The sequence below is a fragment of the Mus caroli genome, unplaced genomic scaffold (genome assembly GCF_978045245.1).
Source record: "Mus caroli unplaced genomic scaffold, Mus_caroli_1 scaffold_6, whole genome shotgun sequence".
NCBI lineage: Eukaryota > Metazoa > Chordata > Mammalia > Rodentia > Muridae > Mus > Mus caroli.
The window spans coordinates 11,053,567-11,066,137 of NW_028227261.1; the positions used below are offsets into that span (position 1 = coordinate 11,053,567).

General features: G+C 42.4%; 1 pseudogene; it reads left to right on the plus strand.

Moving 5' to 3' along the window:
* The first annotated feature begins 10,315 nt into the window (after nucleotides 1-10,315).
* On the plus strand, nucleotides 10,316-10,768 carry LOC147004124 (large ribosomal subunit protein P1 pseudogene; annotated as a pseudogene).
* Nucleotides 10,769-12,571: the final 1,803 nt, after the last annotated feature.

Sequence of the window (12,571 nt, forward strand, 5' to 3'; positions counted from 1 at the left end):
CTCTATCATTTGAAATAAATTGCTTAGCAGTTGAGTGGCCAAGCCAATTGTAGACCACAGCCAGTTAGTATCTCCTAATAATTTCTGAAAATCATTAAGAGTCTTTAATTTGTCTTTCCTGATTTGCACCTTTTGTGGCTTAACCTTTTGCAGACTTATTCTATACCCTCCATAATTAATAGAGTCCACTCTTTATATTTTTTCAGGGGTGATTTGCAATCCCCAGCAAGGCAAGGATTTTTTTTTTCAACTTCATCAAACATTCTTTCCAGGATATTTATATCTGAATCAGCCAATAGAATGTCATCTATATAATGACAGATAATGGATTGGGGAAATTGTTTGCAAATCATCAATAATGGCTGTTGTACAAAATATTGACACATGTAGGGCTATTTAACATTCCTTGTGGCAGGATATTTCAGTGATACCCTTTTATTGGGCAACCTCTATTGAAGGTAGGTATTGAGAAAGCAAACTTTTTCTTACCATATTCATGTAGAGGAATTGTGTAAAAGCAATCTTATAGATTAATCACTATAATACACCATTCCTTCGCCAACAAAGGTGACAATGGGATTCCAGGCTGCAAGGAACTCATTGGCTAAATAATCTTTGTAATTGCTCTGAGATCTCTCAACAACCTCCATTTTACATATTTTTTTAATCACAACTACGGGAGAATTCCAAGGACTGGTGGACTCCTCTATAGGCTGAGTGTCCTAGACTAGTTGTTCTATTGCCTGTTGGTTTTCTCTTGTCATACATCATTGATCAATCTACGTGGGTAGGGCAGTCAATCACATTAGTGGTAAGGCTGTTGGTGTCTTATCAGCAGTGGCTGCTTCATGTAGAGTTAAATTGTTAGCCTCTGCTGTATCTTGTTTATGGATACCCTAGATAGTCTCTAAATGCCTTTGATAACATTCCTTAGCTAATTTTTTTTATCTGCCAGCATGGCTAGAGACCCCTGATGTAGGGTCAGGCCGGGATGGGAGTATAAAATTTTGCCCAGTACCTGCAATAAAGGAGTCTGCTTTTACCACTTGCCTGACTTCCAGAGTCCATATCTTTGATTCTACACCTTTTCCCCTCCACCCCAAGGGTCTCTGTTGGGGTCACAACCAGCAATTACACAACTGAAATGTGCAGTTTTAAAATTTTGTTGTGAAATAGCCTTTTAACTAAAGTTTTTGGGAAGTTTAATCGGGAAAAAAATCAAAGCCATTGCCTTGGGGAACAACAGACTGTCATCAAGGTAACCTGTGTGAAGACAGCACGTCAGAGAAACATTTTCTACAAGGCTGAAGATGCAACTGTGCCCAGGTCTCATTACATGTTGCCAGAGAGAAATCACTTGATATACAAGCATAAAATGAATCAAGAAAATTTGCTTTAGTGACTGTGTGCATTCATGACAGGCTAATTATCAGACTAATTAGCCTAGCATACATTTGAATTCAACATATGCTGTCAGCCTTAAGTTTCTTTTAGGTTGAGTTCCCAGATTATGCTTTGAATAATTGGACTGGAGACTGAAAATCTAGGCATTTAGGCAGATGGATGATTTACATAGTATAGACATTGTGAGAGTCATTTCTTTTCTTTTTTTTTGTTTTTTGTTTTTTGTTTTTCGAGACAGGGTTTCTCTGTGTATCCCTGGCTGTCCTGGCACTCACTTTGTAGACCAGGCTGGCCTCGAACTCAGAAATCCGCCTGTCTCTGCCTCCCGAGTGCTGGGATTAAAGGTGTGCGCCACCACGCCCGGCTGTCATTTCTTTTCTTTTCTTTTCTTTTTTTCTTTTTTTTTTTTTGTTTTTGTTTTTTGTTTTTTGTTTTTCGAGACAGGATTTCTCTGTATAGTCTTGGCTGTCCTGGAACTCACTTTGTAGACCAGGCTGGCCTCGAACTCAGAAATCCGCCTGTCTCTGCCTCCCAAGTGCTGGGATTAGAGGCGTGCGCCACCACCGCCCTGCATGAGAGTCATTTCTTACATAACCATTTTCCTAACAAAACCCACAAAGATATCAGTATATAATTTTCATTTGCACATAAGTTTTATTATTCAAACTGCTTTGTTTTCCTCCATGTTGGGATGACCATATGTTTGGAAAGAAGACAATATTTTGGTGTAATTCCTAACCATTTTTGAACATGTGATAGAAGACTCAGTGTGAAATGTCTGTAGGGTGCAATTCTTACAACATGACCTTGATCATCATATAAAAAATGTCCATATTTCCTCCCTTGAATATTTTGTTCCCCCTTCTAGGAAGGACTGAAGCATCCACACTTTGATCTTCCTTCTTCTTGAGCTTCATGTGCACTGTGAATTATATTTTGGGTATTCTTAGCTGTGGAACAGAGACTGACAGAAAAGCCATCCAGAGACTGCCCCACCTTGGGATTCATCCCATATACAGACATCAAACATAGATACTAGTGTGGATGCCAAGAAGTGCTTGCTGCCCTGTCTCGAAAAACCAAATAAAAAATAAAAGAAGTGCCTGCTGACAGGATCCTGCTATAGCTGTTTCCTGAGAGGCTCTACCAGAGCCTGGCAAATACAGAGGTGGATGCTCGCAGCCAACCATTGGACTGAGCTTGGGTTCCCGATGGAGGAGCAAAAGACAAGACTCATGGAGCTGAAGGGATTTGCAACCTATAGGAAGAAAAACAATATCAACCAACCAGACCCCCCAGAGCTTACAGGGACTAAACCACCAACCAAAGGGTGCACATGGAAGGATCCAAGGCTCCATCCACCTATGTAGCAGAGGATGGCCTTATTGGGCATCAATGGGAGGAGAGGCCCTTGGTCCTGTGAAGGCTCCATGCCCCAGTGGAGGGGAATGCCAGGGTGGCAAGGCAGGAGTAGGTTGTGTGTGGGAGTACCTGTACAGAAAAGCACAGGGAGGGAGGATGGGATAGGGGGCTTCCAGAGGGGAAAGCCAGGAAACGGGATTACATGAAATATAAATAAATAAAATATCAGCATCAACCAACTTTAGCCACGGTGAAAATTCTCTGGCATTCATTTGTGGCTCTGAGAATGAAACAACTATTTAGTCTTAAGTATGAACTAATATGTACACCATGTGAATGTCTGATGTCCACAGAGATCAGAAGAGAGCATCATATCCCTTGGAGCCAGAGCTGTGTGGATACTGGGAGTCAAACCCAGGTCCTTTGCAAAGGCAGCAAGTGCTCTTAAACATTGAGCGGTCTCTCCAGTGTCTCATTTTGTGGTTTAAAATCAGGTATGGTGTTGCGTTATGTAAGAAGTATATATTGCATGCTGAACACATTGTCAGTTTGTATTTGTTTATATTTTACAGACATGTACCACCATGCCCAATTTAATGAATTTACTTTTATTTTCCTTTTTCTTTGTATGGGTGTTTTGCCTGCATGTGCCTGTGCACCATGTGCATGCAGTACTCGCAGAGACCAGAAGAGGGCACCAGATTCCGTGGAACTGTGCATGACCTTGTGTGTGCTAGGAACCAAACCCAGGTCCTCTGGTAAATCAGCCAGTGCTCTAACCAGAGTCATATCCTCAGACCCTTGTTTTTTAAGTGAAAGTTTTTGGTATGTTAATGCTAGCTGGCATCGAACTTGTCATCCTCTTGCCTCAGCCTTCTTCATAAAGTTATTAAAAGTTTAATATGAGTTATTTTATAAAATTGCACCCTACATCTTTGCAGAGAAAACCCCTTTAGAACAGTGTCATAGATTTTGATCATATGGTGATTTTCCTACATCACTGAAATTTAGTGGTGTTTGCCATACAGATCTGCCCTGACTGCTGGAAGGCTGTGCTTTCTCAGTCCCAGAGTGAGAGTAAACACTGGGATAAAACACACACATATGTGTGGCTGTGTCCAGGTTTTAAATTTTTCTTTCTTTTTTTTCTTTTGTTTTTTTAAAGTTTATGAATGTGTTTTACCTGTACGTGTGCAGGTGTGTTAGGAGGTCAGAAGAGGCCATCATATCCCCTATTCTGAACAGTCATGTGAGTGCAGAGAGTCCACCCAGGTTCTCTGCAGGAGCAACAGGTACTCTTAACCCGTGGGCCATCTCTCCAGCCTGGGTCCAGCCTTTTATGTAAGTTCTGGGAATCTGAACCTCAGGCAGTTAGGTTTTGCCAGGCTCTTTACCAATAGAACCATTCCCCAGCCCAAAAGAAAACTTTTTAGTTTTGAGATAGGATTTATTTTCACTTAGTTTTTTAAAGATTACTTTATTTTATGTATGTGTGTATACTGTCACTCTCTTCAGATACACCATGAGAAGATATCAGGTCCCATTACAGATGGTTATGAGCCACCATACGGTTGCTGAGACTTGAATTCAGAATCTCTTGAAGAACTGTCAGAGGTCCCACCCACTGAGCCATATCTCCAGCCCAACTCATTGTTTAAAAAGATTTATTTTTGTTACCTTTGTTATACACACAGGGATACATACACGTGTGAATGCATACAGACACTCAAGCTGCACATAATATACATACACACACAAACATACATGCACACATGCACACCACACTGCTAATACACATGCAAACATACACTGTACACACTGCACATACACATGTAAGTGCACACACATATGCCACACACATACGAACATGCATACACAGTACGAATGCCACACACACACACACACACACAAACACACACAAGTGCAGGTAGCTGCAGAAGCCAGAAGAGGACTTTGTGCTTTGAAGCTAGCTCTAAGTGTCCCACTCCAGTCTTTTTTTTTTTTTTTTTTGTAAGTATTTATCATTGCTCCTCCTGTGTGACATTTAGAGCTACATCACAGTTTTAGTGAGGTTGCCGAGGATATGTTGCCAGTGGGTTTATATACATTTCTGCATTTTAAGAAGTGATTTAGAGGCTTGGGGAGATAGCTCAGTAATTAAAAACACACTGCTGCCCTTGTGGAGGACCAGGGTTCAACTCCCAGGACACATAGGGTAGATCAGAACTGAAACTCTAGTTCTAGGAAGTACAATGCCCTCTTCTGACCTCTGTGGGCACCAGGCATGCATGTGGTGGGGCACAAACACACATGTAGGCGAAAACACCCGTATACATAAAAATAAAATGTTTTGAATAAATTAAGAATAAACCCTTAGGGCTGGTGAGATGGCTCAGTGGGTAAGAGCACCCGACTGCTCTTCCGAAGGTCCAGAGTTCAAATCCCAGCAACCGCATGGTGGCTCACAACCATCCGTAACGAGATCTGGCGCCCTCCTCTGGAGTGTCTGAAGACAGCTACAGTGTACTTACATATAATAAATAAATAAATAAATCTTTAAAAAAAAAAAAAAAAGAATAAACCCTTAAAAGGAGAGTAGTAACTCAGGCTGGGAATGTGCTAGTCTGTCACCACAAACCTTGTGTTCAGAGCTCAGAGCCATGTCACGCTTTTAGTCCCTTCAGCATTTGTGAGGTGGAAGCAGAGGGATTAAACAGTCAGGCTCATCCTCTGTAACATAGTCGGTTTGAGGAAAACCAGCCTGAGTTACATGAGACCCTCTCTTAAAACACGAGGAGGCCAAAAATGACTGGTCCAGGATTCTGGGATCACTGCCCCCAGCCTTGATTTACAAAGCACTAGGTGTGTGCAGTCTGTGGTGCTCAGAACCCACCTCACAGCTAATAATGCATTTGCTCCTGAGCATCAAGAAGAGACGCCAGGTACTTTTCCAAATGCTTTAGAAATAAAAATTTGTATTTAATTCCCCACCACTCAAAGTAAGGAAGCTTTCTGCTAGCCCCATTTTAAAGAGAGGAACCAGGAACTGGAGTGATGCCTTGGTGGTTAAGAGCACTGGCTGGTGTATGCAATGGTGTCAGCGTTTGGAAGCTGATTATGGTATGGATACACTAGCAAGATTTTGCTGAAAGAACCCAGATATAGCTGTCTCTTGTGAGACTATGCCGGGGCCTAGCAAACACAGAAGTGGTTGCTCACAGTAAGCTATTAGATGAATCACAGGGCCCCCAGTGGAGGAGCTAGAGAAAGTACCCAAAGAGCTAAAGGGATCTGCAATCCTGTAAGTGGAACAACAATATGAACTAACCAGTACCCCTCGGAGCTCATGTCTGTAGCTGCATATGAATCAGAAGATGGCCTAGTCGGCCATCAGTGGAAAGAGAGGCCCATTGGTCGTGCAAACTTTATCTGCCTCAGTACAGGGGAACGCCAGGGCCAAGAAGTGGGAGTGGGTGGGTGGGGGAGTGGGTAGGGGAGCGTGTGGGGGACTTTTGGGATAGCATTGGAAATGTAAATGAAATAAATACCAAAAAAAAATTACAATTAAAATACGACCTCTTTTGAAAAAAAAAAAAAAAAAGAGCACTGGCTGCTCTTCAGGGGACAAAAGTTTGTTCTCAGGTACACACATAGTGTCTCATGACCACCAACTATAACTGCAGTTTCCAGGGATCTGATGCTCTCTTTCAGCCTCTGTGAGTACCAGGCACGCATATGGTACACTGATATATGTGCAAAGAAACATCACACATAAATAAAAATAAAGAAGTTTTTTCATTTTGTTTTTTGAGACAGGGTTTCAAAAACCCTGTGTAGCCCTGACTGTCCCAGCACTCACTCTGTAGACCAGGCTTGCCTTGAACTCAGAGATTCACCTGCCACAGGAGCACTAGGATTAAAGGCATGCACCCCCACGGCCAGATTTACTCCTCAGTGTCATCATCTGTAAACACAAGAATTCCAATGCCCTTCCTAAGGCTTGGGCATATTTGTTTGTCTATGAGTTGAAGAGCTTAAGTTTACTCCTGAAGACTGGGGATGTTGCTCAGTGGTAGAGCACCTATCTATCATGCATAAGGCTGTGGGTTGCAAGCTCCACCCCAAGCCCCAACCTCACTAATAATAATTAAAATAAACACAAAATAAAAATATCATCCAAAGGAGTAAAGCAGTGCTTGGTTCAGAGTCTTGTATGGAATGTCTGCTGTTTCCAAGTAAACAATATATGTATATATATGTATATGTAGTATATGTAGTATATGTGTATGTGTAGTATATGTATATGTAGCATGTATAAAAATATGTTTTCCTGACCCAGCAAGAATGTTTGTTGGGTAAAGGCACCTACTCCCCAGCTGGATCCCTGATCCCTGGAGGAAGGAAAAATGGCCTCCTGTAAGCTTTGTCCCCCCTCCACAAATAGATTTTTAAAAATTCAGTTTAGGTTTGTTTCGTTTTGATTTTTTTTCAAGACAGGGTCTTACGACTTAGCCCTGTTTGTCCTAGAACTCTATAGACCAGACCAGCCTCAAACTCAGAAATCCACCTGCCTCTGCCTCTTGCAGGCTGGCATTAAAGACATGAGCCACTATACCCAACAATAAATGCAATTTTTAAAAATGTTAATGTATGTCCTTAAACTTAATATTCTGTGGGAAATATGTGTCTACTTACATAAGTTGTTATTCAATTCCCTCACACTTCAGATTATTTTGTGTTGAGCAAGGCTTATTCTGGAGACATATTCTGAGGTTGTTTTTGCAATGGTACTGAGTCTGCTGTGGTGACAAGATTGGAGATGGCTTGTGAGGTGGGAGTAGCTCACTCTCAGTGAACTGACAGTGTCCCAACTTCTGCTGGGCTCTTTATGGCAACCTGTCCTTGGCTTCTTGTCTCACCATACCATCCCTGGTGGGGAAACTAGTTCAGAACATGTCAGCTGCCTGCTGTGAGGAATGGTGATCTTGTCCACTTCTCTCCCTAGTGCCCTGGCTAATTCAGTGCTTGGGACACACCAGTACTACATACATGGATGCAGAAGGACAGATGAGTTTGTCTAAGACCACAGGCTTTACTAAGTATGTTGCTTTTGAACCAGGATCTCCAGCTGCAGCTCTCCAAGACATGACATTTCAAAGTTGAGAACAGTCTGCTTTGTGTTCCCATCCCTCCTGGGATGTGTGTGTGTGGGCAAGCACTGACTGAGCTCACTTGACAGAGCTCTGAAGCAGACACATTTGTGGTATTGAGTATTTTGTCCCTGATGCCAAATGTCAGACTCTTAGGGGACACATGGCCAAGTCTGGAATGTTTTCTTGGTGTGATATAAGAAAATGTGCCAGGGAGTTTGTTGAGGGTATCTGCTGCAGGTATCCCCCTTCATAGATGAGCCTGAAGCGGTGACTCCCCTCTCAGCGTTTATTCTTATATATTTCAAGATTTATTATTATTAGTGTTATTATTATGTTTCTGGCCACTTTCAAATCTCTTTCTCTGGTCTATTTTCAAGTGTGAACATTTTGCCTACCTGCATATATGAACACCATTTGGTGTCTGGTGCCCTCAGTGGTTACGAGAGGGTATCAGGTCCCTGCAGATGCTTGGGAGCCACCATGGTGATGCTTGGAATCAATTTTGAGTCTTCTGCAAGAGCAGGCCAGTGGTCTTAACTTTTTTTTTTTTTAATTTTGTATTAATGTATATGAGTACATTGTAGCTCTCTTCAGACACACCAGAAGAGGGCATCGGATCCCATTACAGATGGTTGTGAGCCACCATGTAGTTGCTGGGAATTGAACTCCGGATCTCTGGAAGAGCAGTCAACACTCTTAACTGCTGAGCTATCTCCCCAGCACCCCACACCCCACCCCTGCTCTTAACTTCCGAGTCATTGCCAGCCCACATTCTTCTGTTCAATTAAACATCTTTTACTTCACAAGTAGCTTATGGTCAAATTTATAAGTTCAGAAGTCATGGCTGGTGAGGCAGAAGAGGGAATGTGGAAAGCCTTTCTTTCAGAGCCTTACAAACCTAGGTGCTGGTGTGCCATAGCCACTCCAGTAAAGTCTCTGTGGCAAGCCCAAAAGCTTGGGAAAAGTCCTGAGGCAAAAAGTTTCATGGAAACTTAGTCTCCTGGAGCCTTGGCATCCCATAGCATGAATGTTCTAAACTTGTCCTTGTGTTAATAGGTGAATGGATCTATGTGCTTTCTTTCAGTATTGTTTTATTATCAGTGCCTCCAAGGAATGATTTGTCAAATACCTAAATTAGCTTGAACTTTGCTTCCTGGCCTTCACCAATGTCCTAGCCAGCCCTTGAGCAGGCCCTGGGCTTGGAATTTCATAAGAATGTTACCAATTAAAAGGAATTGCCTCCAGTATTGAAAAAGAGATAGTGAAAGAAATCAAGCAGCCGGGCGTGGTGGCGCACGCCTTTAATCCCAGCACTCGGGAGGCAGAGGCAGGCGGATTTCTGAGTTCGAGGCCAGCCTGGTCTACAAAGTGAGTGCCAGGACAGCCAGGGCTACACAGAGAAACCCTGTCTCGAAAAACCAAAAAAAAAAAAAAAAAAAAAAAAAAAAGAAATCAAGCATTACTATCTACTACATAGAGTTAGAAATCTCAGGGCAAACTTAGCAAAGTAATTTAGAATTCTTATTATAATTATATATGGCAGACTACATTACTTAATAGAAGAAAGTCCCTGACAAAATCACTTAGAATAACAGCCCAGTCATTCACATATACAGGAATTTACAATGGTTTAGGAAGTAGGTAGGGATGAGGTTTAAGGAGGAAGTAGAATATTGCATTATTCATGAGAAGGTTAGCTAGAGCAGAACTCCTTAGCACATACTTTCACTAACCCAGAAGCATAGCATAGTTAGGTATTTACTAAAGCTGGCTGGTGGTAGGCTAAACAATAATCAGAATTAGAACTATGGCTTGGGCAAGAAAGGACTTGCCCTGGGAACATAACGACCTCACACCTGGCTTTTAGGAATATAACTGACCTTAGATAGAGATGACTTTGTCTCAGTTGTTCAGTTGTCAGTCTTTATGTATGCATTCTGCTTTGTGTAAAGAGTCATTAAGCATCAGGTAACCTCAACGTACCTTGGGTAATGTGTTACCTAACTTCCTTATTTTCTTCTGTATCATAAGTCTGATGCTTCCTTTGAGAAATTACATTCAGATCAACACTCTCTTGTGTTAACATCTGTTTTTCACCCTGCCAACTCCTTCACGGCTGGGTACCAGAACCCAGATTCTCCTGAGAGTTGAGGGGCCCCTGCGAGTTGAGGGACTGACTGAGTCCAGTCCACAGCACTGGTGATTTAATACAGTCAGGAAGGCACTGCACGGGTGAAGCATACATGGCCATGGGCAGCACAGGTACCCATAGGTCACTGTCAGCTTCCTAAGATAGCCATTGAGGTGTCTACAGAGAAACCCTGTTAATGTGTTCAGTTTGCTAATGCCGAGTTGGGGTGAGGCCCTCACTTCATCCGGTGACTAGCACCGTGCCAGCAGTCCACAACATGGCATCAGTCTCCGCGCTCGCCTGCATCTACTCAGTCCTCATCCTGCACGACAATGAGGTGATGGTCATGGAAGATAAGATCAATTACTTCATTAAGGCAGCTGGTGTCAGCATTGAACCTTTCTGGCCTGGCTCGTCTGCAAAGGCTCTGGCCAATGTCAACACTGGTAGCCTCATCTGCAATGTCGGGGCTGGTGGGCCTGCTCCAGCTCCTGGAGCTGCACCTTCTGGTGGTCCTGCTCCATCCACTGCTGCCGCTCCAGCTGAGGAGAAGAAATTGGAAGCAAAGAAGGAAGAGTCCGAGGAGACCGAAGATGACATGGGCTTTGGTCTTTTTGACTCAACTGCTTTTGTTAACGTGTCCAATACAGAGCTAAACCTGTACCTGAATTCTACTCCCCTGATACCTTTACACAAGGGTACACACTTTAGTGCATAATGAACCTGTTAGATATTTTGCATATTACTGTAGTATTGAGCATCTGAAAAAATGCATACTGAGGGGAATATATATCTATAAAGGATTTGCTAATATTCTTAGGTAACACACTTACATCCAGTAACAAAGGTTATTGATTCTGAAGAAAGGAGTCTGATAAGGGTCAACAATCTGTTCAAATATTATGATCCCACTCTGGAGGAAGGATTGACTTTTGTGACTTGAAGCCTTGTTGCTTGGAATCAGTTACATGAACAAGTGTGTGTGTGTGTGTGTGTGTGTGTGTGTGTGTGTATTTTTACAAGGATTTAGGCCAAGACAGATATGTGCAAATTGGAACACAACTTTGTGGAATCTACTTTGGACATTTTTTATGCTTCAATTATATTTTTATGATTCAAATATATATTTTCAAGTGTATTAGTTCATACTTAAGACTAAATAGTTGTTTCATTCTCAGAGCCACAAATGAATGCCAGAGAATTTTCACCGTGGCTAAAGTTGGTTGATGCTGATATTTTATTTATTTATATTTCATGTAATCCCGTTTCCTGGCTTTCCACTCTGGAAGCCCCCTATCCCATCCTCCCTCCCTGTGCTTTTCTGTACAGGTACTCCCACACACAACCTACTCCTGCCTTGCCACCCTGGCATTCCCCTCCACTGGGGCATGGAGCCTTCACAGGACCAAGGGCCTCTCCTCCCATTGATGCCCAATAAGGCCATCCTCTGCTACATAGGTGGATGGAGCCTTGGATCCTTCCATGTGCACCCTTTGGTTGGTGGTTTAGTCCCTGTAAGCTCTGGGGGGTCTGGTTGGTTGATATTGTTTTTCTTCCTATAGGTTGCAAATCCCTTCAGCTCCATGAGTCTTGTCTTTTGCTCCTCCATCGGGAACCCAAGCTCAGTCCAATGGTTGGCTGCGAGCATCCACCTCTGTATTTGCCAGGCTCTGGTAGAGCCTCTCAGGAAACAGCTATAGCAGGATCCTGTCAGCAGGCACTTCTTTTATTTTTTATTTGGTTTTTCGAGACAGGGCAGCAAGCACTTCTTGGCATCCACACTAGTATCTATGTTTGATGTCTGTATATGGGATGAATCCCAAGGTGGGGCAGTCTCTGGATGGCTTTTCTGTCAGTCTCTGTTCCACAGCTAAGAATACCCAAAATATAATTCACAGTGCACATGAAGCTCAAGAAGAAGGAAGATCAAAGTGTGGATGCTTCAGTCCTTCCTAGAAGGGGGAACAAAATATTCAAGGGAGGAAATATGGACATTTTTTATATGATGATCAAGGTCATGTTGTTAGAATTGCACCCTACAGACATTTCACACTGAGTCTTCTATCACATGTTCAAAAATGGTTAGGAATTACACCAAAATATTGTCTTCTTTCCAAACATATGGTCATCCCAACATGGAGGAAAACAAAGCAGTTTGAATAATAAAACTTATGTGCAAATGAAAATTATATACTGATATCTTTGTGGGTTTTGTTAGGAAAATGGTTATGTAAGAAATGACTCTCATGCAGGGCGGTGGTGGCGCACGCCTCTAATCCCAGCACTTGGGAGGCAGAGACAGGCGGATTTCTGAGTTCGAGGCCAGCCTGGTCTACAAAGTGAGTTCCAGGACAGCCAAGACTAGACTGAGAAACCCTGTCTCGAAAAACAAAAAACAAAAAACAAAAAACAAAAAACAAAAAAAAAAAAAAAAAGAAAAGAAAAAAGAAAAGAAATGACTCTCACAATGTCTATACTATGTAAATCATCCATCTGCCTAAATGCCTAGATTTTCAGTCTC